The following is a 23,609-nucleotide window of genomic DNA, read 5'->3' on the forward strand; positions in this document are numbered from 1 at the left end:
GCCTGGCTGCATTGTGGTGTTGGGGCAGGGATCCTGGGTGTCTCCTGGGATGTGGCAGGAGTGGGGGTGGTGGTTGGCACGGTTGTACCTGACGCAGGTGCTGCAGGTGGTTGGACACCAGAGGGGCCAGGTCGGTCGGGGTCGTCCGCAGAGTGGTGAGAGTGGTCGCTGCCGGTGGGATCGGTCTCCTGCAGATCCGGGTCCTGTGAGTGTTCCCCCCCAGTGTTGGGGGGTGCAGCACGACGTTGACCTGTGTGTGAGAGAGACAATGTTACTTTTGATCCATGCAACATCCATGTTGCATCCGTTACAAAGTTGGCACATTTCCTCTTGGAATTAGGATCTGTCTTGCATTCCACTCACAGTGCACTTGTGCATGTGTGTGTCCCTTGGGCACCAATTTGGCCCCTTTAACTATGTGTGGCACAGTCTTACTTGCTGCGTCAAGTGTGACTGCAGTCAGCAGTGGAGTGTGCATGTGTGCCGAGCTATGCGTTTGCGCCTTCCTTGTAGCACTGTACATGTGCACATGGAGTGGATCCACACACTCATATGATGCAGGTGGCTGTCCTTGTGCTCGTGTACAGGTTGTAACATGGCCCTGCGTTTTGCCATGATGAAGAGGGGGGGTTCTGGCACTGGGCACCCTTGTCTACATGCACGCAGTCCACCTGCTGACGAGCAGACATTCCCACACACCAAAGGACTGATTTGCTCTCCCTGTGTCTCCCTCCTTCTCTGTCCCCCTCTCCCTCCCTCTCTGTCCCCCTCTCCCTCCCTCTCTGTCCCCCTCTCCCTCCCTCTCTGTCCCCCTCTCCCTCCCTCTGTGTGTCAGCCTCCTCCCTCTGTCCATCTTCCTGTGTCTCCCTCCCTCTCTGTCCCCCTCTCCCTCCCTCTCTGTCCCCCTCTCCCTCCCTCTCTGTCCCCCTCTCCCTCCCTCTGTGTCCCCCTCTCCCTCCCTCTGTGTCCCCCTCTCCCTCCCTCTGTGTCCCCCTCTCCCTCCCTCTGTGTGTCAGCCTCCTCCCTCTGTCCATCTTCCTGTGTCTCCCTCCCTCTGTGTCCCCCTCTCCCTCCCTCTGTGTCCCCCTCTCCCTCCCTCTGTGTGTCAGCCTCCTCCCTCTGTCCATCTTCCTGTGTCTCCCTCCCTCTCAGTCCCCCTCTCCCTCCCTCTGTGTCCCCCTCTCCCTCCCTCTGTGTCCCCCTCTCCCTCCCTCTCTGTCCCCCTCTCCCTCCCTCTCTGTCCCCCTCTCCCTCCCTCTGTGTCCCCCTCTCCCTCCCTCTGTGTCCCCCTCTCCCTCCCTCTGTGTCCCCCTCTCCCTCCCTCTCTGTCCCCCTCTCCCTCCCTCTCTGTCCCCCTCTCCCTCCCTCTGTGTGTCAGCCTCCTCCCTCTGTCCATCTTCCTGTGTCCCCCTCCCTCTCTGTCCCCCTCTCCCTCCCTCTCTGTCCCCCTCTCCCTCCCTCTGTGTGTCAGCCTCCTCCCTCTGTCCATCTTCCTGTGTCTCCCTCCCTCTCAGTCCCCCTCTCCCTCCCTCTGTGTCCCCCTCTCCCTCCCTCTGTGTCCCCCTCTCCCTCCCTCTCTGTCCCCCTCTCCCTCCCTCTCTGTCCCCCTCTCCCTCCCTCTGTGTCCCCCTCTCCCTCCCTCTGTGTCCCCCTCTCCCTCCCTCTGTGTCCCCCTCTCCCTCCCTCTCTGTCCCCCTCTCCCTCCCTCTCTGTCCCCCTCTCCCTCCCTCTGTGTGTCAGCCTCCTCCCTCTGTCCATCTTCCTGTGTCTCCCTCCCTCTCAGTCCCCCTCTCCCTCCCTCTGTGTCCCCCTCTCCCTCCCTCTGTGTCCCCCTCTCCCTCCCTCTGTGTCCCCCTCTCCCTCCCTCTGTGTGTCAGCCTCCTCCCTCTGTCCATCTTCCTGTGTCTCCCTCCCTCTCTGTCCCCCTCTCCCTCCCTCTCTGTCCCCCTCTCCCTCCCTCCGTGTGTCACCCTCTGTCACCTTGGCCCAGCTTCCTGGGCACACACTGTTAGCAGATCTTTGAGTGGCCCTTGGCCTGTTGATGTGAGTTTGTTTCTGATCTCCAGGCACCCATTTTGTCTGCTGTGTGTCTGTGCGCTGCTGCTGTGGTGGTGTGTGCTGCCACTCTTTCACACTGTTGGCTGTTCATTAGCTGCTGGCATGTGCAAAACAGTGCCTTCACCCCCATGTGTTGATGCAAGGCATCCGCCATTTGCTGGCAAGTCATTCCTGTGTTGGGACACAGTGTTTGTCTGGCTGTGACCTAGGCCATATGGGCAGAGGGCATTGTTGTCTGCTTTGGAGTCGCACTATGTGATTCTTGGTGCCCACACTCCCGCCATCCGGGTTACCGTGTCATGTGTTGTTGTCTTCTGTGGCCTGTGACTTGACATTGTCCAGCTGGGTGCATGGGGCATGGTGGCAGCAGTGGCATGTGCCTGCTCATGGAGTGTGGTTGAGTAATGCGATGGCTTGTGGTGTTTGCGTGCCTGTTATTAATTTTGGTTGTGGTTGCAGTTCCCCCCATGTGAGGTGCGTTGTTTGTGTACTCACCCGGGTCTCGGAGTCCTTCTACTCCTTCAACTGCCTCCACCGGCAGTATGGCCATCACCCTCTCCTCCCAGGGATGGTACTGTACGGGTCTGCGGGAGGGCCCTCCTCCGGTGGCGTTGGCCTGGTCGTGTTCCTCCTGTCTCTTGGCTCTGACCCTCCTCCGCAGATCGTACCACCTGTTCTGGCAATCCTGCTTGGTCCTCCTGGTGTCCGCAACAGCATTCACAGCATCGACGATGGTCTGCCACATGGCTGTTTTGGCTGCCTGGCTGGTGCTTCTGACCAATGTTCCAAAGATCTGTGGCTCGACTCTGAGGATTTGATCAACAAGGACCTCCAACTCTCGGTGACTGAACTTTGGATTCTTGGTAGTGGGCATGGTGAGGGGTGTGGGTGGGGATGGTGTGGGTGTGGGGGGTGTGTGGATGTTGGGGGGGTGTGGATGGTTGTGTGTGTGTGTGAATGTGATGAGAGGGTGTTTGTGAGGGTGGTCGTGTGAAGGTGTGCAAGTGTAAGATGTGGTGTCGCTTGTAGTCTGGTTCTGTGGTGTCTGGCAGCAGTGGGACTGTTGCAAAGGCTCATGGTTTGTGTGTGTGGGCCCTTTTTATTGGTCCATGGGTGGGTGTGGCAGTGTTTGAATTTTGGGTGGGTGTGTTATAAGGAGTGGTGGTGTATTGGGCCTCTGTTTGTTTTTGACAGTTGCAGGTCAGTGATTGTGTTATTTTAGTGGTTGTTGGCCATGTTTAGTGGCTGTGTGCCTTTCGAATGGTGTATTGTTGAGTTGTTTTGTTTTGTCCTTGTTGTGTACGTGCGTTTTGAGCGTGTGTACGGTGTGTACATGGGCCATTTGGTTGTACGATTTGGTCCTTGTGTGTGGCTTTGTACGACTCGTACATGCGGTTGTGATGTTGGGGCATGGGGTGCGCTCCGTACTTAGGAGGTTGTGTTGGGGGTGCGCCAGGAACGTACTGGGGTTGGGGTACGACTGGAACGTACTGGGGTGTACATAGACGGTGGTACGACACGTACAGGGGTGGGGGGGTGTACATAGACGGTGGTACGACACGTACAGAGGTGGGGGGTGTACATTGACGGTGGTACGACACGTACAGGGGTGGGGGGGTGTACATTGACGGTGGTACGACACGTACAGGGGTGGGGGGGTGTACATTGACGGTGGTACGACACGTACAGGGGTGGGGGGGTGTACATTGACGGTGGTACGACACGTACAGGGGTGGGGGGGTGTACATTGACGGTGGTACGACACGTACTGGGGTGGGGGTACGACTGGAACGTACTGGGGTGTACATGGACGGTGGTACGACACGTACAGGGGTGGGGGGGTGTACATGGACGGTGGTACGACACGTACAGGGGTGGGGGGGTGTACATTGACGGTGGTACGACACGTACAGGGGTGGGGGGGTGTACATTGACGGTGGTACGACACGTACTGGGGTGGGGGTACGACTGGAACGTACTGGGGTGTACATAGACGGTGGTACGACACGTACAGGGGTGGGGGGGTGTACATTGACGGTGGTACGACACGTACTGGGGTGGGGGTACGACTGGAACGTACTGGGGTGTACATAGACGGTGGTACGACACGTACAGGGGTGGGGGGGTGTACATTGACGGTGGTACGACACGTACTGGGGTGGGGGTACGACTCAAACGTACTGGGGTGTACATGGACGGTGGTACGACACGTACAGGGGTGGGGGGGTGTACATTGACGGTGGTACGACACGTACAGGGGTGGGGGGGTGTACATTGACGGTGGTACGACACGTACTGGGGTGGGGGTACGACTGGAACGTACTGGGGTGTACATGGACGGTGGTACGACACGTACAGGGGTGGGGGGGTGTACATGGACGGTGGTACGACACGTACAGGGGTGGGGGGGTGTACATTGATGGTGGTACGACACGTACAGGGGTGGGGGGGTGTACATTGACGGTGGTACGACACGTACTGGGGTGGGGGTACGACTGGAACGTACTGGGGTGTACATAGACGGTGGTACGACACGTACAGGGGTGGGGGGGTGTACATTGATGGTGGTACGACACGTACTGGGTGGGGGTACGACTGGAACGTACTGGGGTGTACATGGACGGTGGTACGACACGTACAGGGGTGGGGGGGTGTACATTGACGTCGGTACGACACGTACTGGGGTGGGGGTACGACTGGAACGTACTGGGGTGTACATAGACGGTGGTACGACACGTACAGGGGTGGGGGGGTGTACATTGACGGTGGTACGACACGTACTGGGGTGGGGGTACGACTCAAACGTACTGGGGTGTACATGGACGGTGGTACGACACGTACAGGGGTGGGGGGGTGTACATTGATGGTGGTACGACACGTACTGGGTGGGGGTACGACTGGAACGTACTGGGGTGTACATGGACGGTGGTACGACACGTACAGGGGTGGGGGGGTGTACATTGACGTCGGTACGACACGTACTGGGGTGTAGGTACACGGGGGTATGACACGTACTGGGGTGGGGGTGGGGCTCGAACGTACTGGGGTGTAGGTTCACGGTGGTACAACACGTACTGGGGCGGGGGTACGACTGGAACGTACTGGGGTGTACATAGACGGTGGTACGACACGTACAGGGGTGGGGGGGTGTACATTGACGGTGGTACGACACGTACAGGGGTGGGGGGGTTTACATTGACGGTGGTACGACACGTACTGGGGTGGGGGTTCGACTGGAACGTACTGGGGTGTACCTAGACGGGTGGGGGTATACATATACGGGGGGTACGTGTCGGACGTACGGGGGCTGGGGGGAGTGTTGGGCGCGTATGCGGGCACATGTCTCCATGGTTGCTATTGGTGTTCGGTGCGGACGGTGTTTTTTCCATACGGTTGTAGGCTCGGACGCACGGGATGGATCGTGATTCCTCGGTCGGACTTGGATTTTTACGTTTGTAAGGTAAATCGTCCGAGGACGTGTCGGACACATTTTCCGACCCGAGGACGTGTGGGGAATGATTCCCGGTGCGGGTCGTATGGACTTTTTACCATGCGAATCGTGATTGCCAGTTCGTACGGCACTTGTACGATTCGTACGGTAAAAAGACCCGATACGAGTCGCACGGGGGAATTTTTTACCGGATCGTGATCGGCACCTTGGTCTTTCATTAGAGACTATTGCAAATTTTGTTATGTGATCATTAAATGTCTTAGTTACAGAAGGTTCTACATTCTCTTCCACTTCTTCCTCATTTACTGTGTCCTTCTCTGCACTGTTTTATTCAGGACCAAAGTAACAAAACTGAATTTCATCAACAACCTTCTCTACATCTGATACCGTTCCTCGGAACAGAGCCCTATTCAATTCATTTAACTTTATTGCTGGACTTTTGGCAAAATACAACCGTCTCACAAACTTTCTCATTTCAGTATGATGAACAGCCAGCATCCTAAAATGATGGAAAACACTATTGCACACTTTTCTAGATAGACAAGCCAGAGAATGACCCTGCAAACCAGTATTCTCTCTCACTCTGCATGGATCCAGACTTTGAAGCACCTTAATCTTCTGTTTTACACTTTTTTTACTATATTCTCTTAGAAACTCTCGAAATCTGTCAATAGATTCCTGACGCACAGTGCAAATACTACTACAATTCCAAGTGTACACTGGGGCTTTAGGACGTCTCCCCATTGCCTCATCTGCCATCACTTGTACCTCATCTCTTGGAACCATTATCTCCTTCTCCATTATGCAACCATTTTTTACTTCGTATGAACGACCTCTGGTGTCAACTGCATGCAGCAAACTATTACTTTGAAAATAGCTCTCTTCATTAAAAAAAGGTTCACTACTTGAACTATGCATCCACTTTCCTAAAAACACTTTACAAAAGTTTGTTCTGTTCACTACTCTTTTGCTTTTGCTTTGTGATTTCAGTACATTAACCATTTTATCTAATGTACGCATCCTATTCAAAATTAATATGAATAGTTTCCTTTTTAATTCTAATGCTTTTGCTGCAATGGCTTCAATTTCTTTTTTTCTCTTGTAATATTTTGCCTTTTGCTTATATTTCTTCACATCCTTTATCAAATTGGACATAACTCTTCTCTGAAACATTTTTCTACGTATCTCTTTAAACGCTGTTTTTCTGTTTATGTAAAACTTTTCAGTTGCAGAAGGTATATTTGCATTAACTAAATTCTCAATTTTTTGCTTTTCTCTTCGTTTTGTTACATTCTTCCCAGGACAGACATTTTGTACATTTTTCTTTGTTTTGAATATTTTTTTAACAAATTGTTTTTTCTGCTTACCAGAAGATTTTTTCTTTTTCCCAACATGAGCATCTTCTACTAACTTTGGTCCTCCAGTTGTCTTCAAATATAGTTTTTTTTTTAGCGTTTTTTGAACTCGAGATTTTGTAGGCATCTTAAATTTTGTTCACTGTTCTTCAGCAATACCTGAAAAAAACTAAAAAAAAATCCTTTATTGTATTTAAATATATTACTACATTTCTTTTCACAATAGTCACAAAACAAAATTTCTTTGCCAATTTGAATGCACACAAACTGCTCTTTTTTTTGGGCAAGTGAAAATCTCTTTTACAAACTGTCACATTATGAAACCACTTTTCAGATTTTTTAAAAAGCCCATGTCCAGAGTGCTACACTCCAGCAAGGGCAACCAGCCTTAGTGAAGCTCAATGTATTTGCATTACAGACTGAAACCTGAAAACCCCACTCGCTTCTAAATACTGTGCATGACTATACACGGCAAGCACATGGGTGTGTGCTAAGACTCTGCTTCTTCCCCCAAAAATTCACTCCCCCTTTCCATCTAATGCAACTGTGAAATCACCAGAGCAAGACGCAATAAATCTCTGCCTATAATTCCTCTATGCACACAGAGTCATGTTTTCACATTAGTCCCAAAACGAAATTTCTTTGCCATTTTTAAAGCACACTTACTGCTCTTTTTTTTTTCGGGGCAAGTGAAAATCACTTTTACAGACTGACACATTATGAAACCTTTTTTTTAAATTTATTTAATTGCACTTGTCCAAGCTGTTTTTTTCAGACCACCACCATGTGTATTCGCGGTGACTGCCTACACTCCAGCAAGGGCAACCAGCCTTAGTGATGCTGAATGTATTTGCATTACAGACTTAAACCTGAAAACCCCACTCGCTTGTAAATACTGTGCATGATTATACATGGCAAGCAGCTGGGTGTGTGCTAAGACTCTGCTTCTTCCCCCAAAAATTCACTCCCCCTTTCCATCTAATGCAACTGTGAAATCACCAGAGCAAGACGCAATAAATCTCTGCCTATAATTCCTCTATGCACACAGAGTCATGTTTTCACATTAGTCCCAAAACGAAATTTCTTTGCCATTTTTAAAGCACACTTACTGCTCTTTTTTTTTTCGGGGCAAGTGAAAATCACTTTTACAGACTGACACATTATGAAACCTTTTTTTTTAATTTATTTAATTGCACATGTCCAAGCTGTTTTTTCAGACCACCACCATGTGTATTCTCTGTGACTGCCTACACTCCAGCAAGGGCAACCAGCCTTAGTGATGCTGAATGTATTTGCATTACAGACTTAAACCTGAAAACCCCACTCGCTTCTGAATACTGTGCATGACTATACATGGCAAGCACATGGGTGTGTGCTAAGACTCTGCTTCTTCCCCCAAAAATTCGCCCCCCTTTCCATCTAATGCAACTGTGAAATCACCAGAGCAAGACGCAATAAATCTCTGCCTATAATTCCTCTATGCACACAGAGTCATGTTTTCACATTAGTCCCAAAACGAAATTTCTTTGCCATTTTGAAAGCACACTTACTGCTCTTTTTTTTTCGGGCCAAGTGAAAATCACTTTTTACAATTGGAAATCACTTTTACAGACTGACACATTATGAAACCACTTTTTTTGATTTATTTAAATGCACATGTCCAAGCTGTTTTTTCAGACCACCACCATGTGTATTCTCTGTGACTGCCTACACTCCAGCAAGGGCAACCAGCCTTAGTGATGCTGAATGTATTTGCATTACAGACTTAAACCTGAAAACCCCACTCGCTTCTAAATACTGTGCATGACTATACATGGCAAGCACATGGGTGTGTGCTAAGACTCTGCTTCTTCCCCCAAAAATTCGCTCCCCCTTTCCATCTAATGCAACTGTGAAATCACCAGAGCAAGACGCAATAAATCTCTGCCTATAATTCCTCTATGCACACAGAGTCATGTTTTCACATTAGTCCCAAAACGAAATTTCTTTGCCATTTTTAAAGCACACTTACTGCTCTTTTTTTTTCGGGGCAAGTGAAAATCACTTTTACAGACTGACACATTATGAAACCTTTTTTTTTAATTTATTTAATTGCACATGTCCAAGCTGTTTTTTCAGACCACCACCATGTGTATTCTCTGTGACTGCCTACACTCCAGCAAGGGCAACCAGCCTTAGTGATGCTGAATGTATTTGCATTACAGACTTAAACCTGAAAACCCCACTCGCTTCTAAATACTGTGCATGACTATACATGGCAAGCACATGGGTGTGTGCTAAGACTCTGCTTCTTCCCCCAAAAATTCGCCCCCCTTTCCATCTAATGCAACTGTGAAATCACCAGAGCAAGACGCAATAAATCTCTGCCTATAATTCCTCTATGCACACAGAGTCATGTTTTCACATTAGTCCCAAAACGAAATTTCTTTGCCATTTTGAAAGCACACTTACTGCTCTTTTTTTTTCGGGCCAAGTGAAAATCACTTTTTACAATTGGAAATCACTTTTACAGACTGACACATTATGAAACCACTTTTTTTGATTTATTTAAATGCACATGTCCAAGCTGTTTTTTCAGACCACCACCATGTGTATTCTCTGTGACTGCCTACACTCCAGCAAGGGCAACCAGCCTTAGTGATGCTGAATGTATTTGCATTACAGACTTAAACCTGAAAACCCCACTCGCTTCTAAATACTGTGCATGACTATACATGGCAAGCACATGGGTGTGTGCTAAGACTCTGCTTCTTCCCCCAAAAATTCGCTCCCCCTTTCCATCTAATGCAACTGTGAAATCACCAGAACAAGACGCAATAAATCTCTGCCTATAATTCTTCTATGCACACAGAGTCATGTTTTCACATTAGTCCCAAAACGAAATTTCTTTGCCAATTTGAAAGCACACTTACTGCTCTTTTTTTTTTCGGGGCAAGTGTAAATCACTTTTACAGACTGACACATTATGAAACCACCATGTGTAACTACAACAAAAACAATTCCCATTTCTATTATTCATTTCTTAAGTTACCACATACATCCCCTCTCAAACTGTAAACTCACCTTTAAAATTAGTTAGTTGTGAAAGAAATGTGACACTCAAACAGCAGATTATCAGAGCCAGGATCTCTGTTGTGTTCACCTCTCTCCTCTCAGCAGAACCAGATAATGGCAAACTTTCCCTCTATTTTTCCACACATATACATGTAAGTTTCAAATCTCAGTGCTTCCCCCTTTTTTTCAAATGTAATCACACATTTCTATTGGTTGAAAACCAACCCTTTTCCAAAAGTACCCTTCCCCCAACTTGACTTCTGCCTAGTACCCTTCCCCCAACTTGACTTCTGCCTGCTACCATAGCAACAGCTCATGGAACACTGCTGTGTAGAGTTAGGTCAGAAGTTCGACACACAATGTTTCAATTCCACAGAGCAAGAGTGCTTGACTTTTCAAACCTTACAGCAAATCCATAGTACTGTTCTTTGGTTACACATTTTTTTGTACCAATACAAAACATGCTTCTATTAATTTACACATACAGCCTAGTTTTTTTTCTAGAGTGGTATGAAACAGCCAATCAGTTCTTTTTGTTTTGAAAAAAATATGTATGCCTCCATTTCCAAACTGTCTTTCTTTTCATATTGCCATTCTACTGAAAGACACCTCCTGAGTGCATCCAGTTCTCCTTTGAAGATGTTCACAGTGTGGATTGTAGGGCACAGCTATGTCTTCTGGAGTGAAAAGTTTGCAGAGAAAACAGGTATGGTGAGAGACCTTGCTTTGCCAAATGTAGACATTAAATGGATTGGTCAGAGAGGGTTAAAGTGGCACCAATTGATGCCATTGGTGAAATCCTTCATTCAAATCCAACACCCTGACCTCATAATAGTGCACTGTGGTGGCAATGACCTAGGCACTTTGACTGGGGTAGGTCTGGAAATGCTTATGAAGGACACCTTTGCACAACTGTTTACACTTTTCCCTAAAACTGCCTTTGTGTTTTCCAACATATGCCAAAGGCAAAAATGGAACTGGTCCAATCATTTCTGTCCGCAGATTGACAAAGCAAGAAAGCACGTCAACAAATCTGTTTCTGCTTTCCTCCGTGACTATGGTATGGGTGCCATTTACCACAACAACTTGCGTTATGACATGCAAGACATTTATAGAGGAGATGGTGTGCACTTCAATGATGAAGGGAACAGAGTCTTCCTCTTGAACCTTAGACTCTGCATCGGTACTTACTTGTAGGTACCACTAAAAAAATGACTTCATAAACACAACAGCTCTTTTTAGAGCTCCCTAATTTCTAAACTCTTAAATCTGCTTTTCATTTATTTATTTTTATTTTTTTTACCGTACGCTTACCGTAAGCTTACCGTACGCGTACCCCGTGATTTTTTTTAAAATCAATAAATGTTTTTTTTGTACTTTTCTGTCCTTCTTTGACCCCCTTACAAATGTTAGGGGGTCTGTAACTCTCCTCATTGCTCCCTTTCCTTGTTTTCTCTGTTTTTTTTCTGAGTGAAACACACAAAATGGCGGCCGCCGCTTCCTGGTTTCGGCCGATTCGAATGTTTACTAAGATCTATGGGCCAATCAGAATCTCCTTCGCGCACGCCATGTTTCTTCCGTACGCTTACCGTAAGCTTACCGTACGCGTACCCCGTGATTTTTTTTAAAAATCAATAAATGTTTGTTTTGTACTTTACAGTCCTTCTTTGACCCCCTCACAAATGTAAGGGGGTCTGTAACTCTCCTCATTGCCCCCTTTTCTTGTTTTCACTCTTTTTTTTCAGAGTGAAACACAGAAAATGGCGGCCGCCGCTTCCTGGTTTCGGCCGATTCGAATGTTTACTAAGATCTAAGAGCCAATCAGAATCGCGCTCGCGCACGCCACCGTACGCTTACCGTAAGCGTACGGTAAGCGTACCGTAAGCGGGCTCAGATATATATATTGATTTAAAGGCTATTTTCTCAGAATCTACTGAACAGATTTACACCAAACCTACAAAAGGCACTTCCTTGACCTAGGGACTACCTCTCTGCCAAATTTTGAGTAATTCTGTTCAGCCGTTCGGGCTGTAGCTCGTTCTAAAGGTCCTATGGAAAAATGCATGGGAAAAACGCGTTTTGGGACCCCCCTTTTATCTCAGCCCCCGCTTGACGGATCCCCCCGAGACTTTCAGGGTAGGAGCGGAGCGTAGCGCCCCACCTATTTTGAGAAATTCGCGAGGATTCGTCGACCGGCGCCAAAGTTATTCAAAATAGAATGTTGAGGTTTTCCTATGGAAACGTGGTCCTAACTATAACTACCTACTGGCGACCGCCAGTAGGTAATATATATATATATATTATCTACTGGCGGTCGCCAGTAGATAGTTATAGTTACAACCTAGTTTCCATAGGAAATCTCAAAATTCTATTTTGAATAACTTTGGCGCCGGTTGACGAATCCTCGCGAACATTTCAAAACTAATGGGGCGCTCCGCTCAGCTCCTACCCTGAAAGTCTCGGGGTGATTCGTGAAGCGGGGGCCGAGAAAAAGGGGGGGTCCCAAAACGGGTTTTCCCCATGCATTTTTCCATAGGACCTTTAGTCGCAGGTACAGCCCGAACGGCTGAACAGAATTACGTGAAATTTGGCAGAGAGGTATCCATAAGGTCAAGAAAGTGCCTTTTGCAGGTCTGGTGTAAGTCTGTTCAGTATTTCCTGAGAAAATAGCATTTAAAAGCATATCAATATCTATACGTGCGCACCGTGCGCGCACTGTGCGCGCACCCTGCCGAGCGCGAGCGCAATTCTGATTGGTTGTTAGATGTTGGTAAACATTCGAATCGGTCGAAACCAGGAAGTGTCGGCCGCCATTTTGTCTCTCGCAGTATGAGGGTGTTAAAAAAAAAGGTGGAGAACGTGAAAAGGGGGCAGAGTGGACAGTTCCTGACCCCCTAGCTTTGGTCAGGGGGTCACAGAAGGACCCCCAAAAATCGCACGGCACGCATTGAGAACCCACAGAGCGCTCACGGTGCTCGCACCTCGCGATTTAAAAAAAAAAAAAAAATCACGGTGAGCACACGGTGAAAAATTGTATAAATACATAACTTAGCATCACTGATGACATATGTGTCTTTATGAAAAATAAATATTTGTAATATATGTATAGCTAAAGATTAATGGAAGAAGACATCGGTAAATAAGTGTCTAAATACAGTGATGTATTTATCTGACGTCATCAGCAGAGGATTGCGGTCGCGTGAGTTATAGTTGCCTGCACTAACTATAACAGGGGAATTTCATTGGTTTTTTGCGAGTGAAATGTCCAGCTAACTATAACATGTGTGAAACCTATGGTTTTTTAAGTGAAGTTATATATATATATTTAGCATGCTATGTACACATGTGAAAATGTCTCGGTCCGCCCGTTTGCCTCGGTGGCACGGAACAAATGGGTGGAACTGACGTCAGCACGTTGACGAGGTCATCTTATGGCTCCGATGACATCATACGGTGTAGCAAACGGACCAGTGCTATTATGACGTCCTCATCGGCATGTGGAGAGCTAGGAAAGAATTTCTGTGGAATGCTGGTGCAGGGGATATTCACCTAAGTGTTTGGGAGCAACTGTTTATTTTGCCACTCTGGAAACTGAAACCAGTGATCTGAGGGCAGAGGCCCTGCAGATGGCACACGAGGTGGGGTACCCAGTCATGAACACAGGGGGGGCAGCGAAGTGACTATCACCACAACCCACAAAAAAGGTAACGAGGGCACTGAATAACACAAGATCTTCTCTTTGTATCTGGCAGGAAAAACGAGGTTAAAATGCCCTAGTTCCAAAATATAGAATTAGTGCTACAATGGTCTTCAAGAGGACCTGCGATGCTGCTTCCACCTCCCATACCCTGGAGGCGGCACATGGGTCACGCGGTACGGTCATACTGCGGTGGGACGCACACTTGTTGACCTATCATGGCACTGCTCCACACTTCAGGGAGGAGACTTTCTATTAGCTGTGTTTTCTGATGATGTGTCGCCCCGGCCCCGTCCACCAACAGGATTCTTTGCGATCCAAACAGACTCTTCCACTCTCTCACCGGAAGTGAAACCAGGCCACGCGGACACTTTCAACATACAACAGCCAGAAATGCACTTTTCGGTAAAAAAAACACATTCCTTCCTCCTAATTTATCAAATAAACAACCCACTGAAGAACAGGGGCCAGCTTCAATCGGTAAACAGCCGTCAAACGACTTTTTTACTTCACGATACCATTACAATGTATGCATTACCATGCATGCGTTGTACATCACAAAGTCATTATTACGCATTGTTTTAGAAGGCATGGTCATTTACTACGCATGCCTTTACAACAAATTTTGTTGTAAAGGCATGTATGGTAAATGACAATGCGTTCTAAAAAACATGTAGACGATCTACATCGTTGTAAGGAAACAGAGGCTGTTCCGTTTTCTCACAATGACGTGCACCGGACCTCAGAGACGACGTGAAGCAGGAACCATGAGGAGAGAGGAACCACGAGGAGTGAGAGGTAAGGGGGATTGGGCATGGGGTGGGGGTTTCTTTTCTAAGGTTAAGGGTAGTGCAGTGGTGGTTGGGTAGTGTAGGGGGTCATGCTGGGGGTAGTGTTTTAGGGTTTAGGGTAGTGCAGTGGTGTTTGGGTAGTGCAGGGGGTCATGCTGGGGTGGTGATTTAGGGTTTTGGGTAGCGCAGTAGGGTAGGGGGTCATGCTGGGGTAGTGTTTTAGGGTTTAGGGTAGTGCAGTGGTGTATGGGTAGTGTAGGGGGTTATGCTGGGGTAGTGTTTTAGGGTGTAGGGTAGTGCAGTGGTGTTTGGGTAGTGTAGGGGGTCGTGCTGGGGGTAGATGTAGGGTTTTTGGCAATGCAGTGGTGTTTGGGTAGTATAGATAGTCGTGCTGGGGTTAGTGTTTTTGGGTTTAGGGTAGTGTAGTGGTGTTTGTGTTGTGTAGTGAGTTGTGCTGGGGGTAGTGTTATAAGGTTTAGGGTAGTGCAGTGGTATTTGGGTAGGGAAGGGGGTCGTGCTGTGTGTAGTGTTTTAGGGTTTAGGATAATGCAGTGGTGTTTGTGTAGTGTAGGGGGTCATGCTGGGGGTAGTGTTTTAGGGTTTATGGTAGTGTAGTGGTGTTTGAGTAGTGTAGGGGTAGTGCTGGGGTAGTGTTTTATGGTTTAGAGTAGTGCAGTGGTGTTTGTGTAGTGCAGGGGGTAGTGTTTTATGGTTTAGGGTAGTGCAGTGGTGTTTGGGTAGTATAGGGGTTCATCCTGGGGGTAGTGTTTTAGGGTTTAGGGTAGTGCAGTGGTGTTTCTGTTGTGCGGAGGTCGTGCTGGGATACTGTTTTAGATTTTAGGGTAGTGCACTGGTGTTTGTATAGTGTAGGGGGTCATGCTGGGGGTAGTGTTTTAGGGTTTAGGATCGTGCAGTGGTGTTTGGGTAGTGTAGGGGTTCATGCTGGTTGTAGTGATTTAGGGTTTAGGGTAGTGCAGTGGTGTTTGTGTAGTGTAGGTGGGTCATGCTGGATGTAGAGTTTTAGGGTTTAGGGTAATGCAGTGGTATTTGTGTAGTGTAGGGGGGTCATGTTGTGGGTAGTGTTTTAGGGTTTAGGGTAGAGCAGTGGTGTTTGTGTAGTGTAGGGGGTCATGTTTTAGGGTATAGGGTAGTGCATTGGTGTTTCGGTAGTGTAGCGGGTCATGCTGGCGTTAGTGATTTAGGGTTTAGAGTAGTGCAGTGGTGTTTGTGTAGTGCAGGGGGTAGTGTTTTATGGTTTAGGGTAGTGCAGTGGTGTTTGGGTAGTGTAGGGGTTCATCCTGGGGGTAGTGTTTTAGGGTTTAGGGTAGTGCAGTGTGTTTCCGTAGTGTAGGGGGTTATGCTGGGTGTAGATTTAGGGTAGTGCAGTGGGGTTTCTGTTGTGTGAGGGTCACCCTGGCGGTACTGTTTTAGGTTTTAGGGTAGTGCACTGGTGCTTTTATAGTGTAGGGGGTCATGCCGGGGGTAGTGTTTTAGGGTTTAGGATAGTGCAGTGGTGTTTGGGTAGTGTAGGGGTCATGCCGGGGTAGTCTTTTAGGGTTTAGGGTAGTGCAGTGGTGTTTGTGTAGTGTAGGGGGGTCATGCTGGGTGTAGAGTTTTAGGGCTAAGGGTAGTGCTGTGGTGTTTGTGTAGTGAAGGGGGTTGTGCTAGGGGTACTGTTTTAGGGTTTAGGATAATGCAGTGGTGTGTGTGTAGTGTAGGGGGACATGCTGGGGATAGTGTTTTAGGATTTATGGTAGTGCAGTGGTGTTTGAGTAGTGTAGGGGGTAGTGCTGGGGTAGTGTTTCATGGTTTAGAGTAGTGCAGTGGTGTTTGTGTAGTGCAGGGGGTAGTGTTTTATGGTTTAGGGAAGTGCAGTGGTGTTTGGGTAGTGTAGGGGTTCATCCTGGGGGTAGTGTTTTAGGGTTTAGGGTAGTGCAGTGGTGTTTCCGTAGGGTAGGGGGTCATGCTGGGGGTAGATTTAGGGTAGTGCAGTGGGGTTTCAGTTGTGCGAGGGTCACCCTGGGGATACTGTTTTAGGTTTTAGGGTAGTGCACTGGTGTTTTTATAGTTTAGGGTGTCATTCCGGGGGTAGTGTTTTAGGATTTAGGATAGTGCAGTGGTGTTTGGGTAGTGTAAGGGTTCATGCCGGAGTAGTCTTTTAGGGTTTAGGATAGTGCAGTGGTGTTTGTGTAGTGTAGGGGGGTCATGCTGGGTGTAGAGTTTTAGGGTTTAGGGTAGTGCAGTGGTGCTTGTGTAGTGAAGGGGGTTGTGCTGGGGTTACTGTTTTAGGGTTTAGGGTAGTGCAGTGGTGTTTGGGTAGTGTAGGGGGACATGCTGGGGGTAAATTTAGGGTTTAGGGTAATGCAGTGGTGGTTGGGTAGTATTGGTAATCGTGCTGGGGGTAGTGTTTTTGGGTTTAGGGTAGCACAGTGGTGTTTGTGTTGTGTAGGGAGTTGTGCTGGGGTAGTGTTTTAGGGTTTAGGGTAGTGCAGTGGTGTTTGGGTAGTGTAGGGGGCTGTGCTGGGGGTAGTGTTTTAAGGTTTAGGGTAATGCAGTGGTTTTTGAGTAGTGTAGGGTGTAGTACTGGGATAGTGTTTTAGGGTTTAGGGTAGTGCAGTTGTGTTTGTGTAGTGTAGGGGGTGGTGCTGGGGGTAGAGTTTTAGGGTTTAGGATATAGCAGTGGTGTTTGGGTAGTGTAGAGGTTCATGCTGGTAGTAGTGTTTTAGGGTTTAGGGTAGTGCAGTTGTGTTTGTGTAGTGTAGGGGGTCATGCTGGATGTAGAGTTTTAGGGTTTAGGGTAATGCAGTGGTATTAGTGGAGTATAGGGGGTCATGCTGTGGGTAGTGTTTTAGGGTTTAGGGTAGAGCAGTGGTGTTTGTGTAGTGTAGGGGGTCATGTTGGGGGTAGTTTTCTAGGTTTTATGATAGTGCAGTGGTGTTTGTGTAATGTGGGAGGTCATGCTGGGGGTAGATTTAGGGTTTAGTGTAGTGCAGTGGTGTTTGGGTAGTGTAAGGAGTCGTGCTGGGGGTAGTGTTTTAGGGTTTAGGGTAGTACAGTGGTGTTTGTGAGTGTAGGGGATCATGCTGGGGTAGTGTTTTAGGGTTTAGGGTAATATAGTGTTTTTTTGGTAGTGTAGGGTGTCCTGCTTGGGGTAGTGTTTTAGGGTTTAGGGTAGTGCAGTGGTCTTTGTGTCGTGTAGGGGTCGTGCTGGGTGTATTGTTTTTTTGTTTAGGGTAGTGCAATGGTATTTGTGTAGTGTAGGGGTAGTGTTTTAGGTTTTAGGGTAGAGCAGTAGTGTTTGGGTAGTATAGGTAGTCATGCTGGGGGTAGTGTTTTTGGGTTTAGCGTAGTGCAGTGGTGTTAGTATAGTGTAGGGGGTCATGCTGGGAGTAGTGTTTTAGGGTTTATGATATTGCATTGGTGTTTGGGTAGTGTAGGGGTTCATGCTGGTTGTAGTGTTTTAGGGTTTAGGGTAGTGCAGTGGTGTTTGTGTAGTGTAGGGGTAATGCTCGATGTAAAGTTTTAGGGTTTAGGGTAATGCAGTGGTATTTGTGTAGTATAGGAGGTCATGCTGTGGGTAGTGTTTTAGGGTTTAGGGTAGAGCAGTGGTGTTTGTGTAGTATAGGGTGTCATGTTTTAGGGTATAGGGTAGTGCATTGGTGTTTGGGTAGTGTAGCGGGTCATGCTGGCGTTAGTGATTTAGGATTTAGGGTAGAGCAATGGTGTTTGGGTACTGTAGGGGTTCATGCTGGGGGTAGTTTTCTAGGGTTTAGGGTAGCGCAGTGGTGTTTGTGTAGTCTGGGAGGTCATGCTGGGGGTACATTTAGGGTTTAGTGTAGTGCAGTAGTGTTTGGGAAGTTAGGTAGTCGTGCTGGGGTAGTGTTTTAGGGTTTAGGGTAGTACAGTGGTGTTTGTGTAGTGCAGGGGATCGTGCTGGGGTAGTGTTTTAGGGTTTAGGGTAGTGTAGTGGTGTTTGAGTAGTGTAGGGTGTCGTGCTTGGGGTAGTGTTTTAGGGTTTAGGGTAGTACAGTGGTGTTTGTGTAGTGTAGGGGTAGTATTTTAGAGTTTAGAGTAGTGCAGTTGTGTTTGTGTAGTGTAGAGGGTCATGCTGAGTGTAGTGTTTTAGGGTTTAGGGTAGTGCAGTGGTGTTTGTGTAGAGTAGGGGGTCGTGTTTTAGGTTTTAGAGTAGTGCAGTGGTGGTCGGGTAGCGTAGGGTGTCATGCTTGGTGTAGTGTTTTAGGTTTTAGTGTAGAGCAATGGTGTTTGAGTAGTGTAGGGTGTCGTGCTTGGGGTAGTGTTTTAGGGTTTAGGGCAGTACAGTGGTGTTTGGGTAGTGTAGGGGGTAGTCCTGGGTTAGTGTTTTAGGTTTAGGGTAGTGCAGTGGTGTTTTTGTATTGTAGGGGTAGTGTTTTAGGGTTTAGAGTAGTGCAGTTGTCTTTGTGTCATGTAGGGGTCAGGCTGGGTGTATTGATTCAGTGTTTAGGGTAGTGCAATGGTATTTGTGTAGTGTAGGGGTAGTGTTTTAGGGTTTAGGATATTGCATTGGTGTTTGGGTAGTGTAGGGGTTCATGCTGGTTGTAGTGTTTTAGGGTTTAGGGTAGTGCAGTGGTGTTTGTGTAGTGTAGGGGGTAATGCTCGATGTAAAGTTTTAGGGTTTAGGGTAATGCAGTGGTATTTGTGTAGTATAGGAGGTCATGCTGTGGGTAGTGTTTTAGGGTTTAGGGTAGAGCAGTGGTGTTTGTGTAGTATAGGGGGTCATGTTTTAGGGTATAGGGTAGTGCATTGGTGTTTGGGTAGTGTAACGGGTCATGCTGGCGTTAGTGATTTAGGATTTAGGGTAGAGCAATGGTGTTTGGGTACTGTAGGGGTTCATGCTGGGGGTAGTTTTCTAGGGTTTAGGGTAGCGCAGTGGTGTTTGTGTAGTCTGGGAGGTCATGCTGGGGGTACATTTAGGGTTTAGTGTAGTGCAGTAGTGTTTGGGAAGTGTAGGTAGCCGTGCTGGGGTAGTGTTTTAGGGTTTAGGGTAGTACAGTGGTGTTTGTGTAGTGCAGGGGATCGTGCTGGGGTAGTGTTTTAGGGTTTAGGGTAGTGTAGTGGTGTTTGAGTAGTGTAGGGTGTCGTGCTTGGGGTCATGCTGTGTGTAGTGTTTTAGGGTTTAGGATAATGCATTGGTGTTTGTATAGTGTAGGGGGTTATGCTAGGGGTTGTGTTTTAGGGTTTATGGTAGTGCAGTGGGGTTTGAGTAGTGTAGGGGGTAGTGCTGGGATAGTGTTTTAGGGTTTAGGGTATTGCAATGGTGTTTGTGTAGTGGAGCGGGTGGTGCTGGGGGTAGTGTTTTAGGGTTTAGGGTAGTGCAGTGGTGTTTGCGTAATGTAGGGGTTCATCCCTGGGGTAGTGTTTTAGGGTTTAGGGTAGTGCAGTGGTGTTTCCGTAGTGTAGGGGGTCATGCTGGGGGTAGATTTAGGGTTTAGGGTAGTGCACTGGTATTTTTATAGTGTAGGGGGTCATTCCGGGGGTAGTGTTTTAGGGTTTAGGATAGTGCAGTGGTGTTTGGGTAGGTTAGGGGTTCATTCTGGGGGTAGTGTTTTAGGCTTTAGGGTAGCGCAGTGGTTTTTGTGTAGTGTAGGGGGCCATGCTGGGTGTAGAGTTTAAGGGTTTAGGGTAGTGCAGTGGTGTTTGTGTAGTGTAGGGGGTTGTACTAGGGTTAGTGTTTTAGGTTTTAGGGTAGTGCAGTGGTGTTTGGGTAGTGTAGGGGGTCATGCTGGGCGTAGATTTAGGGTTTAGGGGAATGCAGTGGTGTTTGGGTAGTAAAGGTAGTCGTGCTGGGGGTAGTGTTTTGGGTTTAGGGTAGTGCAGTGGTGCTTGTGTTGTGTAGGGAGTCGTGCTGGGGGTAGTGTTTTAGGGTTTAGGGTAGCGCAGTGGTGTTTGGGTAGTGTAGGGCGTCATGCTTGGAGTAGTGTTTTAGGGTTTAGGGTAATGCAGTGGTGTTTGTGTAGTGTAGGGGGTCATGCTGGGGGTAGTGTTTTAGGTTTAATGGTAGTGCAGTGGTGTTTGAGTAGTGTAGGGGGTAGTGTTTTAGGGTTTAGGGTAGTACAGTGGTGTTTGGGTAGTGTAGGCATTCATTCTGGGGGTAGTGTTTTAGGGTTAAGAGTAGTGCAGTGGTGTTTCGGTAATGTAGGGGGTCATGCTGGGGGTAGATTTAGGGTTTAGGGTAGTGCAGTGGTGTTTCTGTTGTGTGGAGGTCGTGCTGGGGTTACTGTTTTAGATTTTAGGCGAGTTCACTGGTGTATGTATAGTGTAGGGGGTCATTCTGGGGGTAGTGTTTTAGGGTTTAGGATATTGCAGTGGTGTTTGGAAAGTTTAGGGGTTCATGCTGGTTGTAGTTTTTTAGGGTTTAGGGTAGTGCAGTGGTGTTTGTGTAGTGTAGGGGGGTCATGCTGGATGTAGAGTTTTAGGGTTTAGGGTAATGCAGTGGTATTTGTGTAGTATAGGGGGTCGTGCTGTGGTAGTGTTTTAGGGTTTAGGGTAGCACAGTGGTGTTTGTGTAGTGCAGGGGATCGTGCTGGGGTAGTGTTTTAGGGTTTAGGGTAGTGTAGTGGTGTTTGAGTAGTGTAGGGTGTCGTGCTTGGGATAGTGTTTTAGGGTTTAGGGTAGTACAGTGGTGTTAGGGTAGTGTAGGGGGTAGACCTGGGTTAGTGTTTTAGGTTTAGGGTACTGCAGTGGTGTTTGTGTAGTGTAGGGGTAGTGTTTTAGAGTTTAGAGTAGTGCAGTTGTGTTTGTGTAGTGTAGGGGGTCGTGCTGAGTGAAGTGTTTTAGGGTTTAGGGTAGTGCAGTGGTGTTTGTGTAGTGTAGGGGGTCGTGTTTTAGGTTTTAGAGTAGTGCAGTGGGGGTTGGGTAGTGTAGGGGGTCATGCCGGGGGTAGATTTAGGGTTTAGGGTAGTGCAGTGGTGTTTGTGCAGTGTATGGTGTCATGCTGGGGGTAGTGTTTCAGGATTTTGTGCAGTGCAGTGGAGTTTGTGTAGTCTAGGGGGTTGTGCTGGGGTAGATTTAGGGTTTAGGGTAATGCAGTGGTATTTGTGTAGTGTTTGGGGTAATGCTGGGGTAGTGTTTTAGGGTTTATGGTAGTACAGTGGTGTTTGAGTAGTGTAGGGTTAGTGCTGGGGTAGTGTTTTAGGGTTTAGGGTAGTGCAGTGGTGTTGGTGTAGTGTAAGGGGTAGTGCTTGAGGTAGTGTTTTAGGGTTTAGGGTAGTACAGTGGTGTTTGGGTAGTGTTGGGGTTCATCCTGTGGGTAGTGTTTTAGGGTTTAGAGTAGTGCAGTGGTATTTCGGTAGTGTAGGGGAGTCATGCTGGGGGTCGATTTAGGGTTTAGGGTAGTGCAGTGGTGTTTGTATAGTGTAGGGGGTCATGCTGGGCGTAATGTTTTAGGGTTTAGGATTGTGCAGTGGTGTTTGGGTAGTGTAGGGGTTCATGCTGGTTGTAGTGTTTTAGGGTTTAGGGTAGAGCAGTGGATTTTGTGTAGTGTTGGTGGGTCATGCTGGATGTAGAGTTTTAGGGTTTAGGGTAATGCAGTGGTATTTGTGTAGTGTAGGGGGGCATGCCGTGGGTAGTATTTTAGGGTTTAGGGTAGAGCAGTGGTGTTTGTGTCGTGTAGGGGGTCATGTTTTAAGGTATAGGGTAGTGCATTGGTGTCTGGGTAGTGTAGTGGGTCATGCTGGCGTTAGTGATTTAGGGTTTAGGGTAGAGCAATGGTGTTTGGGTAGTGCAGGGGTTCATGCTGGGGGTAGTCCTCTAGGGTTTAGGGTAGTGCAGTGGTGTTTATGTAGTCTGGAAGGTCATGCTGGGGGTAGAATTAGGGTTTAGTGTAGTGCAGTGGTGTTTGGGTAGTGTAGGTAGTCGTGCTAGGGTAGTGTTTTAGGGTAGTACAGTGATGTTTGTGTAGTGTAGGGGATCGTGCTGGGGTAGTGTTTTAGGGTTTAGGGTAGTGTAGTGGTGTTTGAGTAGTGTAGGGTGTCATGCTTGGGGTAGTGTTTTAGGGTTTAGGGTAGTACAGTGGTGTTTGGGTAGTGTAGGGGGTAATCCTGGGTTAGTGTTTTAGGTTTAGGGTAGTGCAGTGGTGTTTGTGTATTATAGGGGTAGTGTTTTAGAGATGAGAGTAGCGCAGTTGTGTTTGTGTAGTATAGGGGGTCATGCTTAGGGTAGTGTTTTAGGTTTTAGGGTAGAACAATGGTGTTTGTGTAGTGTAGAGGGTCATGCCGGTGGTAGATTTAGGGTTTAGGGTAGTGCAGTGGTGTTTGTGTAGTGTAGGGGGTCATTCTGGGGTAGTGTTTGAGGGTTGAAGGCAGTTCAGTGGTGTTTGTGTAGTGAAGGGGGTCGTGCTGGGGGTTGTGTTTTAGGATTTTGTGTAGTGCAGTGGTGTTTGTGTAGTCTAGTGGGTTGTGCTGGGGGTAGATTTAGGGTTTAGGGTAGGACAGCTATGTTTGGGTAGTGTAGGTGTACATTCTGGAGGTAGTGTTTTAGGGTTTAGGGTAGTGCAGTGGTGTTTGGGTAGTGTAGGGGGTCATACTGGGGGTAGAGTTTTAGGGCTTAGGGTAGTGCAGTGGTTGGGTAGTGTATGGGGTCATGTTGGGGGTAGTGTTTTAGGGTTTAGGGTAGTGCAGTGGTGTTTGTGTAGTGTAGGGGTTCATTCTGGGGGTAGTCATTTATGGTTTAGTGTAGTGCAGTGGTGTTTGGGTAGTGTAGGGGGTCGTACTGGGGGTAGTGTTTTAGGGCCCGATTCACAGAACTAACTTAAGACAAAATCCTAAACTTACTACCATTTTGGTATTCACAGAAGGCACTTACTCATTTTGGTATTCACAGAAGGCACTTACTCATTTCGGTATTCACAGAACTTAGGAGTCCTAACTTTATGACTCCTAAATGCATTCTGTGAATACCGAAAGTCTTAAAATTAGTATTTTTCTCAGATTAGTAGTAGTATAGTTAGGACTCCTAACTTTAGGACTCCTAAATGCCTTCTGTGAATACTGAAAGTCTTAAAATTAGTATTTTTCTCAATTTTGCAGTAGTAAAGTTAGGACTCCTAAGTTTAGGACTCCTAAATGCCATCTGTGAATACCGATAGCCTTAAAATTAGGATTTTTCTCAGTTTAGTAGTAGTATAGTTAGGACTCCTAAGTTTAGGACTCCTAAATGCCTTCTGT

This window comes from Triturus cristatus, chromosome 4_1 (genome assembly GCF_964204655.1).
Source record: "Triturus cristatus chromosome 4_1, aTriCri1.1, whole genome shotgun sequence".
In the NCBI taxonomy this organism is placed as follows: Eukaryota; Metazoa; Chordata; class Amphibia; order Caudata; family Salamandridae; genus Triturus; species Triturus cristatus.